The 26,366-nt window shown below is 41.5% G+C and overlaps 1 protein-coding gene across 1 annotated transcript in view; it reads left to right on the top strand.

Annotated features, from left to right (window-relative positions):
• The window catches only part of tmem178b (transmembrane protein 178B), a 101,162-nt gene that overhangs the window by 59,629 nt on the left and 15,167 nt on the right, over positions 1–26,366 (top strand). The gene's annotated exons all lie outside the window — the stretch shown is intronic.

Genomic DNA, 26,366 nt, shown 5'->3' with positions numbered 1-26,366 from the left:
GCTGATCAATGTTCTGAGAGAAAATCAAAATACCATCCAGATAAACAAACACAAAGAGGTTGAGGAAATCACGGAGAACATCATTTATAAGAGCCTGAAAAACAGCGGGTGCGTTAGTCAATCCAAAAGGCATCACCAAATATTCAAAATGTCCCAGAGGAGTCTTGAAAGCTGTCTTCCACTCGTCACCCTCTCGGATCCGAACCAGATGATACGCATTGCGCAGGTCGAGCTTCGTAAAAACCTTGGCAGAGTGTAATTGGTCATGTATAGAATCAATGAGTGGTAAGGGGTACTTATTTTTGATTGTGATTTGATTCAACCCCCTATAATCAATGCAGGGTCTTAATGTGCCGTCTTTCTTCCCCACAAAGAAGAAGCCGGCGCCAACGGGGGAGGTAGATGGCCGAATGATCCCGGATGCTAAGGAATCCTCAATGTACTCCTTCATGACTCTTCTCTCCGGTCCAGAGAGATTGTATAGTCTGCTGGATGGTAACGGAGCACCTGGGAGGAGATCAATAGCACAGTCATAGGGGCGATGCATGGGTAAAGAAGGAGCCCCCTGTTTACTAAAAACAGATGCAAGATTGTGGTATTCAGGAGGAATCTTAGACAGATCAACAGGCTCAGGTGGTTCAATTTGTTTGCTAGAGTGAGAGACAGCAGTCTTTAGACAATTCTGGAGACAGTAATCACTCCACTTCTCTACTCTGCCCTCCACCCAATTAATCGCGGGATTATGTCTCTGCAACCACGGAAATCCTAGAACCAATTGTGGGGAGATAGAGGAGACAACAAAGAACTCACCCCATTCATGGTGGTTACCTGAGGTAATAATGTGAAGGTGGGGCACTTTAAACTTCACCTGAGATATGGTTTGACCAGTGATGCCCGAAACAGAAAGGGGGTGGTTGAGAGACTGAGAAGGTATCTTAAGTTTGTCAACTAGATCCAAGGAAATAAGATTCTGTTCCGCACCAGAATCAATAAAAGCATCCACTGGACACTTTTCTTGGCCAATAATAATAATGACTGGAAAACACAGACGAGATATAGGGGAAAAATGGGACATGCTCATCAAAGTCCCCTGACCTATTGACGAGCCCCCTCTTTTCCCTTCTTAGGGCATCTTGCAACATAATGTCCACCTTGTCCACAATACAAACAAAGACCAGCCCCAAAACGACGTTGTCGCTCTTCAGGAGAGAGACGAGTGTGACCAACCTGCATAGGCTCAGGTTCCACAGATCCCTCCGAAGAGGAAGTGGGTGTATCAAGGTAAGCGGTCCGAGGTGCCATAAAGTGCTGCCACTTTGACTTATGATTCCTCTCTGCTTGTCTCTCTCTTAGGCGGTTGTCAATACGGATTGACAGTTTAATTAAATCATCCAGTCTCATGGGTTGATCTCTTAAAACCAACTGGTCCTTTATCTGATCTGTAAGGGAATTCACAAAAATACCCTTGAGTGCCGCTTCATCCCAACCCACCTCCTGTGCTGCCACCCGGAAGTCGATGGCGAACTCCGCCAATGCCCTCTTTCCCTGTTTGAGGGTAAGTAACTTCTTAGCAGCTGTCTCCTGTTGGAGTGGTTGATCAAAGACTTCCTTGAAGTGACTGAAAAAAACAGCGTAACTCAGAGACTCAATAGGGTTAGTTGTGAGAAAAGCGTGCGCCCAGCGTAAAGCAGATCCTTTTAGGGAGGTAACAATAAAAGTGATCTTGGAAGCAGCAGTCGGAAACAGAGAGGGGGAACGACTAAAAGCCAACTCACATTGGAGAGAAAACCCACCAAAATTATTAGGGTTGCCATCAAAAAGTTCAGACGGACGGAAAGCAGGTTTTCGGATCCCGGACGAGTGGGTTGTGGGTGGCTGAGGATTCTCAGAACGAGCTGGAGGATTGGAAGGAGCGGGTGAGAGTTTGATTAATATTTCACTTAAGGCATGTACCATACCACCAAGTTCCGTGAGATGGGCATCTGTCGTCCTTTGTTGTTGTAGCAACTGTTGAAGCATGGTCTCAGTGGATTGGAGGCGTTCCCTCCAGGAGGTCTGTTCATCTTCATCTGATTTGTTTTTCGACATGTCTGCTGGCTGGAACATACTATCATTAATTTACTCAGGTTGTCGAAATATAACCAAATCAGAAGATGACACAGATTCGATGCACAGAATTAGATTGAAATGAGGTTTTATTGTTCCAACTTAGGTAGACCTTGATTGGAGTTGTTAGAAGCCAGAGGATGAGGAAGCCCCAAGGATCCGAGCAGAGAGAGAGTGTTCTGGCGGTGGAAATATTTACAGTGCAGATTTCCTGAAGAAGAGTTCCATATGGCGACAGGCAGGCAGGACAACAAGCGATCAGGCAGGCTGACAGAAGTCCACATAACAGAGACTATGTTCCAGCAACAGACTGTGTCAGCAGCTGTCTTAAAAAGCCATGAGCTCATTAGCTGGATGAGTTGCAGCTGAGAACAATGAAGTGCCAGAACCAGCCAGCAGAGATCTCACAACAAGCCTATAATGACCCGAATTAAGAAATTAATTAAAAATCCATATTTCATAATAAAATTCCCATTATATTCTCAGTTGACTGAGACTGTAAAAGGAACAATATGAGTGTTTATTCAAGAGCCTGAATTAATTACCTTTTCAAGCAACAATTGTTAACCTTCATTTCCATAGAACTTAGCCACATTCATAAAAATACATGGTATTTCATAAAATTCCCTTAATATTCTCAGATAACCATATCAATATGGATTTATAAACATTGTTTATCATGTCCCTAATTTTAATGATTGTTTTAAATAGAATTGTTAACTATCATTTCAGTGATATTAATAACAATGACCAAAATTTAAAAATTCACATAAAATCCATAGTTTGTCAGAAAAATCTCTAAAAATTCACCAAAAACATCTTTCATATGAAGAATTTGCTTGACGTTTCTCAGCCATCACACACACATTTCCTTCATCGAAATTAATTTATCTTTATAAATTATTTGCGCAATAGTTCATTCCCTATCAGGATCTCTAATCTTAGGTGCAAGTGGGCGTGGCCAATTACAAAGTGAATCATCAAGGGAGGAAGTGATATAAACTTTTGGTGTGTGGGACTTACAGTTTAGAAGTTATAAGACCAAACGCGTTGTCATATATAATAGCGCCTCCTAGTTATTAGGGGATCTGAATTTTAGTATCTGAGTAGCAGTTGTGATTTCCTACTAGGTTGCTATGTCAGTTTTTTCTAAGCATTTTCTGGTTTGTGCGCCCAACGAATTTTAGCAGAGAATAATAATAATGAAAACATTAAGCAAAAACAATAGGGTTCCCTGTTCTGCTAGGAGCAGGCGAAGGCCTTCGCTTGCTCCTGCGAGCTTGGAACCCTAATAAAAAAGTGGGACAATGGCATCGATAAGCAATGGCATCTGATAAGTTGGAGGATTGGTTTTTTTTGACAGAGCAGTTGTAATAAGTCTGTTAATTAGGGTTCTTAGGCAGGGAATGAGACAGCACCCAACTCAATTAAAATTGCTACACACACAGCAAGGGAAGTTAGAGCTGCTAAACTAAAGCTCGGTATTTACCTAGCATACCTGTAAATCAATCACCAAGTGGATTTTAGTACCTGGTTTAGAACTTCCCGAATGATCCTTGATGAGTGCTACCTGTTGCTTAAACTGTCATCATTTAGTGGAACCAGGCTTTTTAGAATTAGAATTCCAACAAACAGTCGGCCAAGAATGGCAGACCCTGAGGAAAAACACAGATAGAAACATCATACACAGACCACCCTCTTGATAAACTACCAAACTTCACAACATCACATAAATCAAATCAAATCTAGCAGAAACAGTATATTTTCCTCAACTGCAATTGTCACTGCTGGGGTGATCACAGTCCTTGGTTCCCACCGCAGACCTTGTTGTCCAGGCAAAGGAGTGCCTAGTAGCCACCAAATTAAAAAGAAGAGATTAAAGAGAATATGGATGGTGGCGCATGCTTGACAGTTTCTCGGTTGCAGACATTGCCAGTTCATTGTGTCGGAAAAAGGTTATGTGTGATGTGTAGAGGTCTTTCCTGTATGTTCCTATGTGTCTTTCCCTGTGGTGTGCACGTGGTGAGGCAAAATACCTTATGATTCTAACTTTCAGGCAAGGCAGAGGGGTCTTCAGTATGTTATGGAACAAACGTTGCACCGCCCAAGGGATTATTATGCCCTTCTAAAAACAACATTCTTCAACCACCTCGTAAATCGTCCACCGGTGATCAGCTTACAGTTCTTTGGTTTGTGGATGTCTCAGGTAATGCAGCCTTCACCATCTGTGAGACTTGAGCAAGCGCATTGGAAAGGTTTTGACATCCTATTTTCACACGAAGATGTGGAGGGCAGTGATTATGGCAATATTCCCATGCCCAAATTAGGAGGCCTGCCAAGCAGCACTTCAAAAGGCTTGAGATTTATTTGTCTCAATCTCATAGAAGTGACAATAGGCAGAGCCTTCACAACACTTGGCTAATTTTAATTTCAGTGTCCTTCTCACATTCCATTGCCCCACCACTCTCTGGGTGATATGCACAGTGTGTTCGAGGGTCAGATGGGCATCACACAATTGAGATAACAAAGGCAGAAGCACCGAACTTTGTGTACACTGCCCAAATACATCTGTGGCAAATGTAGGAGACTCACCTTGGGAATGTGGAAACTGCTAGATGGGAAAACTGTACGCTACATTTCTGTGCTTCATATAGACTCCATATTAGTGAGCTTGCTTTTCTTAGTGTAAAACGAAAATTCACTTCCTTCCTGAAGCTGTTTGTTTGTTGTTTTTTCAAGCTGAAATTGTGTTTTTTGGGACATTAATTCCACTTATCTGTTTTCTGACAATTGTGAGCTTAGCAGAGGAATTTGTCATTGAAACTGGTGTGTAACCTACAACCAAATTACCTTTCATGAAGGATTTTCATCAGAAATACCTCTGATACAAGTATGTCCTTTTTTAAAATGACAGGCCATTATTAAAACATTTTTTTTTTATGACGAATAGAAAAAATTTATTGGATCAACTGACAAAATAAGGTGAACGTGGACATCTATTTGTTGGCTAAATTAAATATTAAATGGTTACTCTTTGTACACAAAATAAGATATGACCTCAATGAAATAGACACAGAGAGACCAGGTAGGGCTCGTTCGTTTCGTTTTGGTGCGACACCCCGAATGACATATCAGAGAGTCTCCCCCATCAAAAGTGCACGACTTTGTCTTAGCTCAGGTTGGCACAGTCACAAAACACAGGGTCGTACAATCGAAACAAGCCCACCCAGGGCTCCGTAGCCCACTCCCATGTCTCACAAAGGCTCCCTAATGGAACCCAGAAACCGTAACATAAAGCAGTTCAGACGACCATGGCCAATGTATCTGTACTAGAATCATGATGGGAAACAGGGGCCTTCTAAAACTACGTGTCTTTTTTTTTTCTTTGCGTAGGAATGTTTGGGGCAGACAAGCTTGGTACTGTGGAAAAGGACAGAATCACATGATTGATGATGAAACAAGCTCACCGATGCTTACGTAGCCCACTCCTGAGCCCCACAAGACCCCAAAAGTGCCCGTGGCCCAGCTTCGACGGGGCCATTAAGTGCAAGCTGACTGGCATATCCAATACTTTTGTATTGGGAATCATGAGGGAAATGCTTTTTAGAAATGTTTTTTCAAAACGTCTTTTTGGCTGTCATTTTTTGCACTTGAACATTTTCCCCACTTAAACTGGACATTGTGCATCTCCTGCTCATTCTGAAAGCCTATCATCCTCAGTCGCCTGCGATGCACCTGAAAGGACATTGCTGGTGGAAGGTCCTAGGCATCTGTGCATTTGCCAATTGGTAGAGACCACAAGGAGGATGCAGCACTGCGAATTTGGGCCCCATCTAACAAAGCGTTCCAGAGTTAGGAGCTCTAAAAGTTGCGAAGCGGGCACCCTTCTCCCTCCTGCCGTTTTCAGCAGAAACGTGCCAACGACAACAGAGCGATGATTTTACGCTCTGTATGACCCTCCGAATGACATTTGTGAAATTAGCTCTCTAGGCCTTTGATTAAATCCTTCAACCCCAGATAGTCCTCTGAGGTTCAGAGAAGATGATGGTTCATGGGTGAATGCAAGGAAAGATTTTAGGATACTTTGACGCAGGGCCACCAAATTTTACACACAGGAAGGCGTCCAGGAGGCATCCGGTATAGATGCCCGAACCACCTCAACTGGCTCCTCTCGATGTGGAGGAGCAGCGGCTCTACTCCGAGCCCCTCCCGGATGGCCGAGCTCGTCACCCTATCTCTAAGGGAGTGCCCGGCCACGCTTGTATCCGGGATCTGGTTCTTTCGTTCATGACCCAAAGTTCATGGCCATAGGTGAGGGTAGGAACGTAGACCGACCGGTAAATCGAGAGCTACGCTTTTCGGCTCAGCTCTCTCTTCATCAATGACACTCGAAGAATCTCTTTAAGATCAATTCTCAAGTTCTAATTTGTGACAATGATAAAGATGCCCAATTCGATTTTAATCAATCTTTAAGAAACAAATTGCACTTTAACCACTGACTTCAAACTACCAGTTCTGCCATGTGAAACATTTTATTCTGTTGAATTTTATCAACTTTATCAACATTATAAATGATCCAGTTGCTGATTTTTTGCTTCCGTTCTGTTCAGCCCTTGCTTTTCTGGACTGTTACAGTTAGTTAACTTTAGTTGTGCTACTCACAACAGGTTTGTCATCTGCCCTGAAGAGATTGTTTCTCTTATCTTGCTCGACGTAACTCACAAAAAATTGCCAATCAATATTAACAATATAATATGTCTGTTAATTAATTTGTCTCCCTTGATCAATTTTTTTTGGAGACTCACTGGGTTCTACTAGTTTTTTGAGAGTATATGTTTGAAGAGTTCAGAGTTTATCATAAACACCCGCAATGTTTAAGCCTGAACATAATAAGCAACATAAAAATAGATTATTGTAGGAGATGGCAATCTGTATGTTATAGCTTTGCTAATTTTAAAACATAGCCTCACATAACTGCGCTGCAAAAAAGTAAAATCGAACATTTATGTACGTAAAAATCAATTATTTTCCATTAATTTTACTAAATTCGTTTTGCCAGTATTTTAACAATATACAACGTTTTGATTGTTAAAATAGTTTTTTGGTGAAATAATTTTTAACTGCATAGGCCGAAACAAAGCCCTCCCCTGGCATATGTTCACATTTAAACAACGTAATCACACTTATCCAGCTCTGATTGCCCTGCAATGACATAACCTTACTGTCAATAATGCAATGTAATTTGTTTAGTGACAAGGTTAAAGCATTCACTGTCTTTTTCACCACATGGAAAAGCTGCCTTAAAAATGGTGATTTTTCACTGGCTAAGAAGGGATTTTAGCATCCAGTTTGCAAATGAAGTATTTAATCTGCCTTATGTCTTTAGTTCTTTCTTATTAATTATATTATCAACATCAAAGCACAGTGGGTCTTTGCATGATATGCAATTACAGGCTGTGTGCACTTGATCAGTTATGTGAGCATTTTGCCATGATCAGGTTTGTGCTCGTTCAGACGATCACTGACAGCTGGAATGATGTTGAATGAAGTGTTGCAAGGAGTTTTACCATAGGAGAAAAATCATGGCTTCTGTTTGTGATTGGCTTCAAATCAGAGCTTAGATAATCCTACATTCTCATCTATTTTTAACAACCCAAATCTGTTGGTACATGTAGGCCTCCTGTCATTCTATCTATGCCTCCTTCTGGCCAAAGTGACAGATGTGTCCCACTTGGCACCTGCATTTCAAACGAGCTAAATCCACCTGCACAAATTGCGCCCACAAACCGTTTCAGGCTTTGAAAAAAAAAACAATAATAATAATAATAATAAAAGCATTGCAGGTGGAATGGGATGACATTTGCATATCCTCCTCCCATGAATTTGCGCGTTTGGGTCATTATCATATGTTTTGCATATTCATGAAGGCAGACACAAAGGTTTGCACCCGCAGTTCCGCTGATTTTGCACACGCAATCCAATGACCGCCTCGTTTGTAGATTAGCTTTGATGACGCAAAAAGGTTTGTGTGCGGTTTTATATACGCAAACCTTTTGAAGAGATCAGGCCCTTAATCCAGTGTTTCCTACCACTTATGATTTGCAACAAATTTCAGTTGACCACAATTACTTAAAAGTAAAGAAAGAAAAAAATATCCGAAAGCATAAAGCCCCTTGGAGAACCCAATAAACTTTTGCTCACGGCTTCAAATTATGTGTATGTCATATTGGGTTGTTTTAAAACTGAGAGACAACCTCGAGGAAACCAGGGCAGCGTTTTAACATTTTATTTAACAATACAAAAAAGAAAATGAATCAGGGACTGGATCAGCGGACAGGATTGGGATCACTCTAAAAGAGAAACACAGAGGCTTAGGAATTTCCAAATGTTAGGTATTATTTAGTCAACTCAGAGGCAAGAATGATACAGTCAATTTACTTGCAAGGGTAGCTCTGCAGTACACACTACAAAGTGTTGGCACCCCTGTCTCTTTATTTATACTTGCTGGTTCACACACAGTTCAACAAACATTCAGGGTGTGTGTGTGTGTCTGTGTGTGTGTGTGTGTGTGTGGGGTCAAAAAGGTTAGGGTTCATGTGTCTTGATCTTAAACAGAGAGAGGGAGTGAGGACTTGGTAGTCATAACTCACTGCCTCCCATATATCCCTTTCTGTGGCATGTAGGAGGGAAAAGCACTTAGAGCAGACATGAGTGATAAACAATACAAAAGTATTCAAACCCTAACAGTCCCCCCTTTTTTATGACGAAGAAAGTCATGATTAAATACAAATAAAAGAAAACACTCTGTGTGAGCAAAAAACCCACGGACGGAAAGCAGATTATATTGTGGGAAAAATACTCACACCTAAATACTCCTCCTAAGGGGCATGGTAGAGTACAACAATAATAAAAGAAAACAAAATGTAATAAAAGTAAAAGAATTTAAACAAGCCTTGTTCATGTCGTCAGTGTACTTTGTCTCATTTCACTTAAATAGCAACTTCTTTCGATTTTCTGCTATAAAGTCATTTTATGAGGTACAATTATGAGTACACTCAGGTGTCAAAGATATTTTCATTTACAACATGTCATCATAGTCATCTGTCTTTGGGTTCAGTGTGGTGTCAACATTTACACACAGTATTTAAAGAGTATGTGGGTGTTATCTCAACTTAAAAGAGTTTGTGCTTTACGACCCTAAACCGTCCTTGGGTCAGGGGTAACAGACCATCTGCTGGTTCCTGAGACATCACCCAAAAGGAATGGGTTTTAACCATAAAAATGTCTGATCCTGGTTTTTACAGCTTCCTCCTCTAACACAGATGTTCTGAAGAAAGAGAGGTAACCTAAAGGTCATACACTTTATAACTCCTTAGAGCACTTAATACAAGAATGTCCATGAAACTTAGATAAAAACAGCCGAGAGTTCCTCCTCAGAGTCAGTTTCGCTGTCAAAGTGGGAGAAAAGAATTTGGCTGACCCTTGCTGTCCAGGCAAAGGAGCACCTAGTAGCCACCAAATGTTAAGAAATTAAGGAGAATAAGCATCATGGCGCATGTTTGACTGTCTCTCTGTTGCAGACATCGCCAGTCCATCATCCAGGGAAAGGTTACGTGCAATGTGTAGAGGTCATCCCTGTATGTTTCCTATGTGTTTCTCACTGTGGTGTGTGTGCAGTGAGGCAAATTACCTTATGATTTCTAACTTTCAGGCAATGCGATGGCCTTAAATAGATTCTGAAATAACGTTGCACTGCCCAAGAGATTGTGCCTTTGTAAAAACAGTGTTCTTCAACCACCTCTTCAATCACTCGCCAGTGATCAGCTTACAGTTCTTTGTCGTGGTGGTCCGCTGTCCTCACACCATTCGGGCCGTGGATGATCCAGTTGGAAGATGACTTGTGTCCTGGAAGCCAGATAAACTGGAGGAGCTGGAGCTTTCCTGCAGCTTTCCTGGGTGTCTAGTAGGATCTGGTATGGGCCATTCGAGCGCCTGGACTTCCAGTGTTTTCCCCTAGATTCTCTGAGCAGAATCCAGTCGCCAGGAATAAAGGACTGGAGGGTGGAAGTGGCTGTTTCTGGTAATGCAGCCTTCACTGTCTGTGAAACTTGAGAAAACACAGTGGACAGGTTTTGACAGTAAAACAACATCCTATCTTCACACAAAGATGTGGAAAAAATTGATCTTGGTAATATCCCCATGTTACTTTATTCTGACAGTCCCCCCTTCTGGCGCAGGGTCCAACCCATGCGACAATCCAGCAAAAGGTTTAAACAAGAATGTTCTAGTAACCAAGATCACATTACATAGAACCAAAGAAATGAATTCTGACATAACTATGTGTCTCTATGAATTTAACAAAAGCAACATAAATAAAATCCAGATATTTTTAACTGCAATTCAGTTCCATTAACAACAAAACACAAACTTCAGTCGTTGTCCATTTCATTAATATTTCACTTAGAAATAAGTCACATATCATCCTGATTTGTCTTGTCAAGATAAGTATTAGATTAATGGAAATCTAATGTAATCTTGATGCATACACTCTACAAATTTAATCTAATAAATAATTCCTGTCAAGTATGAAATCATAACTCTGATTCTTTATCAAAAATATATTCCTTAGTTTTGGCATATCTTGAACTGTCAGCTAGCTTAATGGCACCAGGGAAAACTTTCAATCTAATAAATCACCAATGATTCTGTATGCAAAACTAATTCTTCAAATTAGTTTAAACTATTTCATTAACCTTTTAATAGTAAAACACAAATCTAAAAGTCATGCTACATCCTTAATTATTATACAAAAAACATGTTTTTAAGGCAACAATCACTACAAGCATTTTGATTCTATTGTCTCTTAAACAGTGTTAAAACTCAGGAAGGGAAGTGCTGAGCGTTTCCTTGAAAGCAAAGGCATGAAGCAACCTGGTAGGTGGGCGGAGTCAGGCAGCACTAACCTCTGATGGGCAGCCTATGGGCGGAACCCACAGTTTCTCCATTCAAACCCATCTTAGTGAGCCTTAAACTGCAAAACTGTTAACATGCACCTACCTCAGAAACAAACTGCTTCTTAACTCTCCTGGAAACTCAAAGTTTTAATCAATCTTGGATTTAGAAACATTATTCTAAACATGGATTATTGTGTCATGCAACATATAAACAAACATTCATTCCAACAAAACAAAGACAAAACATCAAAGACAGACAAATGGACAAATTTGAAGCTTCAAGAATTCAAAGAAATTTTTAACAATCTCTTTTCAAAACATGTTTTCTCAGCCATATCTTTTAATGCTATAATTGATCAATCTTGTTATGACAATCGTCAGGATCCTTTTTAAGATGAGTGCACATAATCCAAAGAGATCTCAAACTATTTAGAAGCACAGCAACAGTTTTCTCTTAAATGAATCCAAATTCACTGATGCTGAAACCTTTTGCCAATTCTTTGTACTGTAACTCTGTAATAATAATAACTACAATCCTGAGAGTTAGTTATAATTCTCTTTTTGTTTCTCAATTTGATCGCAGCTGCATTCAAGAATTTCTCTGCTCAGGTTAAATGCAAAGAAGTATTTTAAGCCGGCGTTGACATTTTTATGGTCTACCCAAACAAAACAAAAACTGCAGTGTTTGACTTCATCAGAAATTAAGATAAGAAGCTTGACTCCAAACTGGGCTTTTTCCACATAGCGTTTCAAAGGGAAGACACATATAATTTTCCTTCATTTGGCTATTTAAATTTTGAGAGTTGGGGAGAAACTTATTACTAGAACCCCTCTTTAATAATCCAAATGCTGATAAATGTTCCAATATTTTAGGATGTAGTAATCTGAAATTACCTTGTGTACCTTTGTACTCCCATGTATTCTTTTAATCTTTAAACCCTAAGAAATCAAACAAGGAGACTGGAGTTTGAGCCGACCATCCTCTTTAGTATTGAGAGAGCCTTTATTTATTTTCTTTTCCTAAAATGAAGGATTTTCTTTATTCAGTTATAAAAATCCTAACCTTGGTTCCAAAACAAAACTCTTCAACCCCAATCTGTGTCCCCCAGAGTAGAAAGTTTGAGTATTATTGCATTTCAAAGCCACCAAATGACTGGAACCCATCATTGGCTTAGATCTGTTTTAATAGGTAATCGGTCCACCTTTAATTAAGTATTATAATTTTATGGACCCAAAATCTATGGCTTACGGGCTTCAGGAGTCCAGGAACCACAAGTTGAGTACTACTGCATTGAACAATGGTGCTAGCTTTCTGCAGAGATTGAAGGATTGGCTAAATATCCCCAGACCTATTAGTGTATTATTTCTGCTTGGACAATAATCAGATTTAAAAATCACTTGTTCACAACTCCTAATTCACCTCAGATCATATTTGCTCCTAACCCAGTTCATAAGAAGCTTCAGACAAACATTATGCTAAAAAGCCAAAAACAAAACAAGAACACAGATCTGTTTTAAAATAAAGAAAAAAACATGTTTAAAAAAACTTGGTACTGTGGTGAAAAATAACTCTACGGTTCTGAAGGCCTTTTCTATGCAGAGTCTTTTAGGGAACATGAGATTAGTTTATTTTTGTGTGGTACCACTGTCCAATCAGAATCTTTCTTACCTTCAAAAATAACCCAATTTTTTTCCATTCTCATTTTAAAGGTTTGTTTTACCATGGAAAATGTGTTTAACAAAACCAATTACTCTCAAAAGTTTTAAAAGTTTTAGCTGGTGATATCTTAGAAAACAACAAGTGTTTTAATATTTCTGTGCAGCACAGAACTGATTAGGTTTCCTTTCCTTCCCCAAAGTGAGGAAAAAGAACCTGCATAACCAAGCCTCTCATCGTTTTTGTCAGGATCTGATATAAGGTACAGTGTAAATAAACACGCTGCAAGAATCAGAAGAGGGAAGGAAAAAAATTAATTTAACCTCTTCCCCGCAGCTGCTGTGAAAAACAATGAATTTGTACGTTCCATAAGCGTAAGTTAGCACTTGCGGACAAAAACTGCACCCCACTGTAAGTACTGTGTCAGAGACTGTATAAAGACCATCTGCAGTAGAACTAAGCCTGTTTTAATGAGGTCTCTACCCATTAGATTTATGGGATACAAACTCTGACAACAGAAAATAATGGCTGAAAGAGAAGTCCATCAGGCGTTACGCATGCGCTGGGTTTTAAAAATGCTCCTTCATGAGATCTGTCCTGAGAATAACAGAGAAACACATGGTTACTGTTGAGTTTTGGAGATGTAACTTTCTCTGCATTTTAATAACTTTTAATAATTAGAATAATTGACCCTGAATATTCCACGACGAAAGAGAACTTGCTTCTCTAAAAGAATTAACTGGAAAGTATCAAATGAGCTAAGTTATCACCCTTTTGACGATACTTTTCTAACCCTAAAATAATATTTTAACCCGCTATATCTGTCAACGTCAGGCCAGCGTGTCACATGAGCAGCGGTTAATAAGCGTTCTTCGTTGCAGAAAATAGGAAAAGATTTATGCAAATGTGTGCGTGTTTGTACGTTACCCCCCTCAGTTTCTTAATCGCTCCAGAGTCAGACTGTCATGGCACACAGTCCTCTATCAGTCCAAAAACAACCCAAGCCTTTCAAGTCTGTTGGTGGGACATTCACTCCTTGTCCACTTTAACTTCTCAAGGAGGAAGAAAGAACTTTGCTCTGGCCTGTTTCTCTGAGTTTCGTTCTGGTAGAAACTCACACTGTGATTTGCAGCAGCAGGCAGACAGGCAGGCAGGCTCTCTCTCTTTCAGGCCATGCTGAAGACGCGTCTCTGGTGGAGTAGCCATGGGAACAGCAGGTTTCTAAAGTCCAGACTCAAAAACGCAGATGTTGCACTCAAAGCCCATACATGTGTGTATATGTGTGTGAGAGAGGCAGATGAAAAAGTTTAGTATAGGTTCAGATTTTGCACACAGAAATATTATCAGTCAGTCAGTCAGTTGTCCACCATAACTTACACTATACTCCTTTCTTTTCCGACTAATCGCAATATTTAAGACAAACGAAATTTCCCGCAGGAAAGTTTTAACTCTTTAACCCCTTAATTGATGCACTCTGTGCTTTTTAATCTTTTTCTTATGTTTTTTATATTTCTCATCTCCATCCATCAACTGTTTTACTTGAAACTATTTAAACTATTTAACTTATTTACACTCAAACTTCCACTCTGTGAAGAACCAAACTTATCTTCCCAAGTTAAAGCACATTTAACACAAGCATCCCCACCTTTTCCTTTCATTTTTCAGGAGATGGTTAATGTATAATAATAATAATAAAAATAAAAAAATACATTATATCATACAGAGCAACTTCTCACCCAGATATATTTGTAGACAAATAGTTCGGATCCAATCGGCCAGAAGCCACAGGCAGGCACTATAGGACTCCCCTCCGTAAAATGGAGGTGGACTGAGAACAACGTCTCAGGCTGGCCAGGCGTCCGTGTCCCCTCCTGCGGTTCCTCTGGCACGGTAGATCAATTATAGTATGAATGTCCCAGATAAAAGGTATTTTTAATCTGGGCAAAAGAAAACACAGGACCAACAGAATCTTGCTATGATTCTTCCAAAAATGCTTAGTCCTCCAAACACACACAGCAGCACTCACACAGTTAGTATTTTGACATATGTATGTCCCTTCAGCAATATGTATGGTCGACCTAGCTTAGTTTATGAGCGACATTTAATTTCATTTCCTTGCGGCGAAATGTTATCAACCAAATTATCCAGTTCCCTTACGGCGGAATTACCTAGTCTTTTCTGATCTCTTTGCGGCGAGATCTTACCTAAATTTATCGCCATTTCTTTCCGGCGAAATAAAACCTATTCAATGCAGTGTCCTTACTGGCGACACACTACCAACGACTTTTAAGTACTTTTCTTCTTTTATTTATATAGCGCTTACTCTTATCTCATGTACTGTATTTTAAAGCTATCTCACCTCGGAGTTGACTTCTAGGTGACTCTGTCGGACCCTACCAGGGTCACCCGGCGTCGAGCAAGATGATAACCCACCGGCCAGATGCGAATGTCACACACTGGGACTTTCAGCCACCAGGCCTAGGTGCGGCTGTGCGGCAGCGCTTAACTCGACGTCAGGCTGTTCCCGGAGATCCGCCAGTCACTACAAAGAAAAATAAGATCAGTTTAGTTCTTATAATATCCGGCTCGAAGGACCAAGTTAATGTTAGGTATTATTTAGTCAACTCAGAGGCAAGAACGATACCTCTGGAGGGTGGACAGGCAGGTGGAGGTATTCAGCCGCAGTTAGAACGCAACTCCAGGAAGCCTGGGTCCAGGAGGAAGTCAGAGTGGAGGCTCACAGCAAACTTGAATCTCCATACTCAGAGCATGGCTTGAATTAGCAGGAGGCACAAAATCCACAGAAGTTTAGGTAACACTTCCTAAGAGGCAGAAAAGAAAAATACGGAAAAAGGTCAGGTGAATAATTGCAGGGATTTCAGCACAGCAGAGGTCGAGCTGTTTACCACGTTAGTGAGATAACAAGCTGACACCTCCCTCTGGTTCTCCACTCCTTATGAAGCCCAGGCTGATTGCTCACAGATGACCAAAAGCTGTGTAGCAGCAACTGCCAGTCACACCCTGAAAATATAAGAGTAAAAACACACAAAAACACGCACGCCACACCCAGCCTGCACACAACCACTGTGGATATGACATTGTATAGTTCAAAGTTGTCATAAGTCCTGTTACATTTGGCAATGGAACAAATATATATAAGGAAACTGTCTTAGTTTTCCTCTCAAAAATATTGTCAAAGTTAACTAATTCTATAGTATTCTAAAATTTTTTAAGTAAAAACACAATGAAAAAGCATTGAAATTACTGAGTACATACCTATCAATATTTATGCCCAAAGTCACTAACTTTCATTAAACGTCCTGCCTTCTGATACTAAGATATTTTATGTTTACTCAATTTTATGCTTTTTTTAAGGTAACTGTGATTTGATTACTTGAAACAATATATTTCAAGTAATCCATGCCTAGTTTACTCTGCAGCTGAAAATGTTTTTGGAAAATGTCCCTGTATTTTCTTTCCATTTTAACTATGTGATTGTTTTACAGTGTAAATTTGATTGAACGACACTGGACTGTAGAAATAATTCAGAGGTGTCTCCATGACCACCTGCAATTTCAATTAGATAAATCATGAGGCAACGTCAAGAATATTTTACATCATGAGGTTTTGATATCTTCTGCTTGGCCTTACCTTAGCCCATGTCGCTATTAGTGCACATTTGGATGTCTTCAATTGGAACAAGGCGGATAGAATGCGAAAAAGTAGCAGTTTCTTTTGTTGAGAGAAAACTCAACAAGAGACTTCATACAATCAAACTCTGGACCTGTTTGTGCTTAATAGCAAGGCTGAATCTGTCCCGGTTGGCTTCCACAATGAAACATCTTCAATCAATAACAGGACGGATAGTGTTTGTCTGTGTTGCAGCATGTTTCATCTATGACAGTTTCAAGGAGATCATGGTGACGTCAAACATGAACCTACTTCTATTCTAAAGAAGCAAGGTATGGAAAATTACAGCAAACTGAGCAAACATTCACATTCAGTTCACACTAAATTAAAGAATGCCCATGAAGTAAACATAAATTAAAAATTTTGACCAGCCATCAAAAGTCTTCAAAGTAAAATGAAAATAATAAAATTTTGAGTGCAAAGATATTTCTGAAGTTTCTTACTGACAGTTATTTCTGATTCATTGTGTTTTTTTATTTAGTTATTTTCACAGTGTACACAATCTGATCATTAAATCTGCTTTTAAACTCAAATAGACTGTTCCAACATCAGTTCTTCAGAGGCTTAAGGTGAAAACACCAACAGTGAAATAGTTCAGTTAGAGACTAAGTTTGACTCGTAACAATAACCTAACCTAACATTATTTATACGGCCTCTAAAAATCTCCAATGTCCAGTGGCGTCACTTGGCCTGGGCATTCCCGGCCGGCTCTAGCCCCGAATGATTCTCATCAAGCCCCCCATTTTTTCCCCAGAGTACGAAGAAATGTCCATTAACTGAGCCGCTCTATGATAAAGACGTTTTTCATGTCCCGGCTTCGGTGAATGCAACATGGGCATTATGACCAATCAGAGAGGGGTTGTACGGAAGCGGGGACTCATCCCTGTTTTATTGGTTGACCACTCGTAGTATTAGAGCTGTCCCAGAAGAAAATGGACATCAGACGATTTTTTTGGAAGAAGTGAGCAAATTCTTCAGTCATGGTGGCTGGCAGTGCACGGCAAGACTCTGAGCCGCCACATGAAACAGGTAAAAACAAGTGATTTAGATCTTTTGTCTTTGAAATTAAATGAATATCAGGTAGCTCATTCATGATGACCCTTTTCTCTTATACACATTTGTAATAATTCCAGTGGTGTAGTTTATGTTATACGTAGGTATCAACGTTTACCCACAACTGCCATAATGTTATTTCTGTGACTCTGGAAGTGACGCAACCACGAGGACAACAACAGTGTTTTAACAGTTTATTTAGAAACACGGGGTTAAATTGATCAGAGCCTGGGCTGGATCTGCTAACGGGATCTGGATAGCGTCTGAGGAAGGAGAGGAGAGAGGTTACTGAGGATCCAGGGAGGAAATGGCGAATGGAGCAGAGAGGTTCTGAGGCTAATTTACGGATGACGAGGCTGGAGATTTGTTGGGGGAGAATAAGTCTTTTCCACGGTGGCTGAGGAATGGAGTGGTGACATTCTTTTGTTCCAGTTGTGTGTTTCTTGGGTAGCTCCGCTGTGTTCGGGTAGGTGGTGTTGGAGGGTGGACAGGCAGGTGATTGAGAGTCAGGTGTTCCCATGAGGAGGCTCTTGAGCAGCTGGGCTGGAGGTTGGAATGGAAGCTCACGGCTGGATCGATGGGGCTTGGGTTCCGATGCTCGTCCAAGCATGACACGAAGAAACAGGAACTCAAGAATCCAAAATTGTCTCCACAGAATCAGATCACGCTGGTTGAGACAACGAGCTGATGCCTCCTTCTTCTTCTTAAAGTTTTACGGAGGTTGGCGACCAACTTAATGGGGCATTACCGCCACCTACTGACCCAGAGTATGGGTCAGCCACTACCTAAACCCTCCAATAGATACCTGTATCTAAAGGACACCAATACCTGAAATTGTGCGCTACTTCCCACACCCAAAATCCTTTTCAAAGTGAACTCTTTTCTCAGTGTGAGCGTTCCACCTGCCATGACCGACTGGGGGTTTAAGAGAACAGAGCAGAGGCACAGAAAGAACACAGAAGCACTAAACTAGTAGTACTTTCTATAGGAAAGAGAAGTGAAACATTAATAGTTTTAGCTCCTTTAGATGCTTCATCTAGGAGAGAAAGACAGCTAATTAGATGGACTCTGAGCCAGTTTTCAAGTCTAGAGTATGAAAGAGAGCACATACAGTTAGTCACAGTAGGAAGTCAGCCAGTACCTATGTCTAGGAGAGACAGGGTTAAACACTGAAAGACAAGGCCAAGTGCATCATCTGTATAAGGTGAGCATTAAGTGTTGACAGCAGAAGCTTGGACGATGCTCCCCTCCAGGAAGGTGTCACAGGTAGATACAGAGTCAGGCCAGGTGTAGCTTCTAGGAAGAGAAGAGAGAGAATATAACGCTAAAAGCTGAAATAATAGCAAATAATGCAAAATTGGAGAGTAGTGTGAGAATGTAGCAGAGAGAGTGTAGGTGGTCATTATGTACTACAACACCCTAAGCCTACAGCAACATAACTACAGAGATAGCTCAGGATAGCCTAAGCCACTCTAACTATTAACTCACTCTAACTATAAGCTTTTAAGCCTAGCCTTAAAAGTAGACAGGGTGTCTGCTTCACGGACTAAAACTGGGAGCTGGTTCCACAGGAGAGGAGCCTGATGACTAAAAGATATGCCTCCCATTCTTCTTTTAGAGACTCTAGGAACCACCAGTAAACCGGAAGACTAAGAACGAAGTGCTCTGGTTGGAATATATGGAACAATCAAATCTCTGATGTATGATGGTGCTTGATCATTAAAGGCTTTATATGTGAGAAGGATTTTTTGTTTTATTACCGGAGGTCAATTTAATGCCATCCACATTAATTGATTGACTAAGCTGTTTCTTTTTTAAAGATTCTGTCCAAAGACGACAACTTCTGTCTTGTCTGAATTTAGAAGCAGAAAATTTAAAGTCATCCAAGTTTTTATGTCTTCTAGACATGCTTGTAGTCTATCTAACTGGTTGGGCTCATCAGGATTTATGGATAACTTAAGCTAAGTGTCATCGGCATAACAGTGAAAATGTATCCAATTTTTCTAGGTATAATTGTACCTAGAAGCACATAAATGGTAAAGATAACTGGCCCAAGCACTGAACCCTTTGGTACCTCACAATTAACCCTGTAGTTAAATATGATTTTTCATTTACGTGAACAAACTGTAATCTGTCAGATAAATAAGATTTAAAACAGCCTTGTGCTGTTCCCCTGATCCCTACAGCATGTTCCAGCCTTTCTAAGATACTTGCACTCACGAGAAACTTTATTAGGTACACCTTGCTAGTACTGGGTTGGACCCCCTTTTGCCTTCAGAACTGCCTTAATCCTAAGTGGCATAGATTCAACAAGGTACTGGAAACATACCTCAGAGAGTTTGGTCCATATTGACATGATAGCATCACACAGATGCTGCAGATTTGTCGGCTGCACATCCATGATGTGAATCTCCTGTTCCAGCACATCCCAAAGGTGCTCTATTGGATTGAGATCTGGTGAGTGTGGAGGCCATTTGAGTACAGTGAACTCAATGTCATGTTCAAGAAACCAGTCTGAGATGATTTGTGGTTTTTGACATGGCATGTTATCCTGCTGAAAGTAACCATCAGAAGATGGGTACACTGTGGTCATAAAGGGATGGACATGGTTAGCAACAATACTCAGGTAAGCTGTGGCGTTGACACGATGCTCAATTGGTACTAAGGGGCCCAAAGTGTGCCAAGAAAATATCCCCCACACCATTACACCACCACCAGCAGCCTGAACCGTTGATACAAGGCAGGATGGATCCATGCTTTCATGTTGTTGATGCCAAATTCTGACCCTACCATCCAAATGTCACAGCAGAAATCGAGACTCATCAGACCAGGCAACGTTTTTCCAATCTTCTATTGTCCGCTTTTGGTGGGCTTGTGCGAATTGTAGCCTCAGTTTCCTGTTCTTAGCTGACAGGAGTGGCACCCGGTGTGGTCTTCTGCTGCTGTAGCCCATCCGCCTCAAGGTTTGACGTGTTGTGCGTTCAGAGATGCTCTTCTGCATCGAACCAGTCTAGCCATTCTCCTCTGACCTCTGGCATCAACAAAGCATTTGCTCCCACAGAACTGCTGCTCACTGGATATTTTCTCTTTTTCGGACCATTCTCTGTAAACCCTAGAGATGGTAGTGCGTGAAAATCCCAGTAGATCAGCAGTTTCTGAAATACTCAGACAGACCAGCCGTCTTTTTATTCTTGAGTGTCAGGGTTTACCAGAAAGTCCTTCCACTATTCAAAGAAAACCTTATTCTACTCAAAGTGCATCAGGAATTTTATGTCTATCCCTTCAAGAGTGAAAAGCTCAGGCAGTAATTTCAACCAGTAACACAACTACACCTATGTTTAACACAAGCATTACTCATCATTTCACACATACTTGTAGGAATCATAAAAACAAATCAAAGGGAAACTTCTGGTGTGCACCACAGATCTCATCTGTTGTTTTAATACAGCAGATGAATAATAGAAAGCAATTAAAGTTATCAAAACTCAAACATGCAGCTTTCAGTATGTCATCACTTTCAACTCACATGAAATGCAACATACCATTAGTCATACATCATTCTGACATTCGTACATTCATCCGTTTACCCAACACCCTTGATCTAGGCCTTTTTATTCTTACTTCTCATCCACCTTTCATTCCCTTTTTTATCCCCCAGGGGTTAACTGACCTAATTAATGATTTGTTGATGGTCCAGTGAGTCAAATTCAAAATTGTAGGTGTGCACACATTTTTAATTATTATATTATTGACTCCAATCCCTTTAACAGGATCAATTTAACATTTCTGCAGAACACCAAGCTCCTGTCCGAGATACCGCACGCTGCTGATGGTTAGACGCCTCTGAGTTCCCCCAAATTCTTTTTCCACAGAAACATCACCACTGCTTCCAACACTGTCTCTTAAAGGAAAGACTCTCAAACTGTTCTATTCTTTCAAGACTTTTATGCTAAATAAGGCCGAGGAATGGTTACAGAGATCAGCGCTGATGGCTCCCGTCCTTAATCCGCTCTTTGATCGGAGATGGTTTTCACACATGGTTTTTATGTCTGGCACTCCCTTCCAAGGGATGTACACTGACTCAGTGTTTATCAGTAGACTATATGTCACCATTCTGGTGTCTATCTGATAGTGTGTGATAGCAGGTGTCCAGCCCTGAATCTAAGTGTGGCTGCAGCAGTCTATTCAACCTGGTTACAGAGCATTCCATAATCAAACCTAATGCACTAAACTTTATGTCAATTTGTAGGTCATTTGTCCTTAATAATGTGTGTCAGTGAGGATTCTTATCTTATCCTAACAAAAGTGAAAACATTAGCATTTATACTTTATCATTATGTCCTGTCCGGCAGAGTAGCACTTAGAATTGTTGTCTGAGTGCCAAGAAGAAGCCCAACATACAGGTCCTTCTCAAAATATTAGCATATTGTGATAAAGTTCATTATTTTCCATAATGTCATGATGAAAATTTAACATTCATATATTTTAGATTCATTGCACACTAACTGAAATATTTCAGGTCTTTTATTGTCTTAATACGGATGATTTTGGCATACAGCTCATGAAAACCCAAAATTCCTATCTCACATAATTAGCATATTTCATCCAATCAATAAAAGAAAAGTGTTTTTAATACAAAAAACGTCAACCTTCAAATAATCATGTACAGTTATGCACTCAATACTTGGTCGGGAATCCTTTTGCAGAAATGACTGCTTCAGTGCGGCATGGCATGGAAGCAATCAGCCTGTGGCACTGCTGAGGTCTTATGGAGGCCCAGGATGCTTCGATAGCGGCCTTTAGCTCATCCAGAGTGTTGGGTCTTGAGTCTCTCAACGTTCTCTTCACAATATCCCACAGATTCTCTATGGGGTTCAGGTCAGGAGAGTTGGCAAGCCAATTGAGCACAGTGATACCATGGTCAGTAAACCATTTACCAGTGGTTTTGGCACTGTGAGCAGGTGCCAGGTCGTGCTGAAAAATGAAATCTTCATCTCCAAAAAGCTTTTCAGCAGATGGAAGCATGAAGTGCTCCAAAATCTCCTGATAGCTAGCTGCATTGACCCTGCCCTTGATAAAACACAGTGGACTAACACCAGCAGCTGACAGGGCACCCCGGACCATCACTGACTGTGGGTACTTGACACTGGACTTCTGGCATTTTGGCATTTCCTTCTCCCCAGTCTTCCTCCAGACTCTGGCACCTTGATTTCCGAATGACATGCAGAATTTGCTTTCATCTGAAAAAAGTACTTTGGACCACTGAGCAACAGTCCAGTGCTGCTTCTCTGTAGCCCAGGTCTGGGGAATGCGGCACCTGTAGCCCATTTCCTGCACACGCCTGTGCACGGTGGCTCTGGATGTTTCTACTCCAGACTCAGTCCACTGCTTCCGCAGGTCCCCCAAGGTCTGGAATTGGCCCTTCTCCAAAACCTTCCTCAGGGTCCAGTCACCTCTTCTCGTTGTGCAGCGTTTTCTGCCACACTTTTTCCTTCCCACAGACTTCCCACTGAGGTGCCTTGATACAGCACACTGGGAACAGCTTATTCGTTCAGAAATTTCTTTCTGTGTCTTACCCTCTTGCTTGAGGGTGTCAATAGTGGCCTTCTGAACAGCAGTCAGGTCGGCAGTCTTACCCATGATTGGGGTTTTGAGTGATGAACCAGGCTGGGAGTTTTAAAGGCCCCAGGAATCTTTTGCAGGTGTTTAGAGTTAACTCGTTGATTCAGATGATTAGGTTCATAGCTCGTTTAGAGACCCTTTTAATGATATGCTAATTTTGTGAGATAGGAATTTTGGGTTTTCATGAGCTGTATGCCAAAATCATCCGTATTAAGACAATAAAAGACCTGAAATATTTCAGTTATTGTGCAATGAATCTAAAATATATGAATGTTAAATTTTCATCATGACATTATGGAAAATAATAAACTTTATCACAATATGTTAATATTTTGAGAAGGACCTGTATTTACTTTCACAAGTGGACCAAAATGTTGCGGAACACCCCAGTCCCCAACGACCCCCATCCCCATCCAGAGAGGGGGACAATGTGCAAAAGGGGGGTCTACCTGGTCCAAACGAGTCCGCCAACCTGAGCTGCCACAAGATGAAACAGTCCCAACCCCCCAATGAATTCTGATCTCAGCCACCCACCTCCCATGAGGCCCAGCATAGAACAACACAGCTCAAGCTCCACACACAGCCCCGCTCCAAGCACCCCCGTCGCATCCTGCCCTCCACCACACAGTGATGTGACAGCAAGGCAAGGGCTCTGCGCAACGCCACCCCAGCCTCCACCCACAGGTACCACAGGGCAGACACCATCGAGCACCGTGACCGCAACGGAACCACCGATTCCATACCAAGACGGGACAAACTCATCCAGCAACAGGTCCCTGGCCAGCGGCAAGCACCCACGATGACGTTGGGAGCGTGGGTGTGAGTGTTTTTATGTGTACGCATTAGGGTGGGAATGTGTGGTTGTGACTGTGTGTGCCTGTTTTTTGTGTCAGGTTGGGTCTTGGGCTGCTCCCTCTCCTGGATCAGTTCAGGCCCCCCATCAAATGCCTATTCCCTCCCTGCCAAACTACCTGCCGGTGGTTGGTGTCTCGGCCCCTGGTGTACTTGTGGTTCTCAGTATCCGGGGCTGGGTGCTTTGGTGTGTGCTGGCTAACTCCCGGTGGCTGCTTGCTGGGGCTTGGAGCCCTGGTCTCTGTCGAGCCTCTGCTTGGGGAGTGATAAGTCTCGGGTCTCTGGGTACGTGGCTGGATCTGCTTGGGCCTGTGAGCTCGTCGCTGCAGCTCCCTGGGGCTTCTGCACTGTGACTGCTGGGTGATTCCCCTGGGACTCTCCCCTGCTCTTCTCTGGGGGGTTTGCGGTAGTCCTGGCAGTGGTTGTCCTGGGGTTCCTGTGCTCTGGGGGGCCTTTTGATGTCTGTGGTTCGGATCTCCTCCATATCTGTCCCAGGTCCAGGGGGGCAAGTCTGTGGCTCCTCACACTCACTATTGCATATTTTTATGGAGAAACCTTGTAAACACAAGCACGCTCACACTCAGACCCACAAGTGTTTAGATTCAGGTGTTAACAGATACATAAATGTTCTATATTGAGCCGCATTTAGCAGCAAATATATCTTGCATTCATACCGTACACTTTTCGGTAAAAAAGCTGGTAATATGAACGTTTCTGCAGGTGAAGAAGCAAGCAGGGTGTTATCTTGTATTCTCTTCATCCTTCTTTCTTTCCCCCATTCTATTCTCCTTCTTTCCCCTTTTCCTTTTTATCCCCCCTTTCTCTCTTTCGTGCTAATTTTTTTTCCTTTTCATTTCTGTCTCCGTATCCGTAAGAACTTAAATAATCCCAAAGCAGTTTGTAATAAAGTATCTTGTTATACATATCAAGGAGAGCTTTAAAGTGTTAGCTGTAATGCTCCACTTGTGAAAGTAAAACTGTTGGGCTTTTTCTTGGCACTCAGACTACAATTCTGAGCACTACTCTGCCGGACTGGACACGGTTAAAAAACAAAAAGATTCTTAAATGAAATTATGAAAAGACAACTGTTTCCCTCTCAAAGTCCACTGCGGGGGACCGTTTTATTCAGAACAACAACTGTTTGACTCTGTGTAACAACAACTCTGAGTACATCATCAACAAAATCCAAAGAATCTAAACCTTTGATACAAATTAGAGTGTATACAAAGTCATATCATTGGTGTATAAGTGAAAATTCCAATCTGCTCTTATCTTACGTAAATCCTTTGGCGCTCATAACAATGTTCTTTTATTCCACCACAGTGTCAGCCTAACTCTCAGAGATAGGGGTCGAGGCTGTGGCTGGATCCTCAGAGACAGAAGCAGAGGTGGCAGCTGGACTGGGTCAATATTCTCCAGCAATTTGTTAAGCTTGAATTGAAGGACAAGATATTCTCATTCCTCGAGCAGTCGCTGAAGCAAAGTCCTGATGACTTTGCCTTGTCTGAAGGCTTTGTCCAACAGTCTAAAAATTGGCTGTCTGCTTGGTCCTTATTTGGCCTAGATCCTCTGTCATAGTAAGCTGGGGGACCAACATGTGTAGACCAGAGTGTACAGGTCCTTCTCAAAATATTAGCATATTGTGTTAAAGTTCATTATTTTCCATAATGTCATGATGAAAATTTAACATTCATATATTTTAGATTCATTGCACACTAACTGAAATATTTCAGGTCTTTTATTGTCTTAATACGGATGATTTTGGCATACATCTCATGAAAACCCAAAATTCCTATCTCACAAAATTAGCATATCATTAAAAGGGTCTCTAAACGAGCTATGAACCTAATCATCTGAATCAACGAGTTAACTCTAAACACCTGCAAAAGATTCCTGAGGCCTTTAAAACTCCTAGCCTGGTTCATCACTCAAAACCCCAATCATGGGTAAGACTGCCGACCTGACTGCTGTCCAGAAGGCCACTATTGACACCCTCAAGCAAGAGGGTAAGACACAGAAAGAAATTTCTGAATGAATAGGCTGTTCCCAGAGTGCTGTATCAAGGCACCTCACTGGGAAGTCTGTGGGAAGGAATAAGTGTGGCAGAAAACGCTGCACAACGAGAAGAGGTGACCGGACCCTGAGGAAGATTGTGGAGAAGGGCCGATTCCAGACCTTGGGGGACCTGCGGAAGCAGTGGACTGAGTCTGGAGTAGAAACATCCAGAGCCACCGTGCACAGGCATGTGCAGGAAATGGGCTACAGGTGCCGCATTCCCCAGGTCAAGCCACTTTTGAACCAGAAACAGCGGCAGAAGCGCCTGACCTGGGCTACAGAGAAGCAGCACTGGACTGTTGCTCAGTGGTCCAAAGTACTTTTTTCGGATTAAAGCAAATTCTGCATGTCATTCGGAAATCAAGGTGCCAGAGTCT

Source organism: Girardinichthys multiradiatus, chromosome 17 (genome assembly GCF_021462225.1).
Source record: "Girardinichthys multiradiatus isolate DD_20200921_A chromosome 17, DD_fGirMul_XY1, whole genome shotgun sequence".
Lineage (NCBI taxonomy): Eukaryota > Metazoa > Chordata > Actinopteri > Cyprinodontiformes > Goodeidae > Girardinichthys > Girardinichthys multiradiatus.
This window is presented reverse-complemented; position numbering and strand designations above follow the sequence as displayed.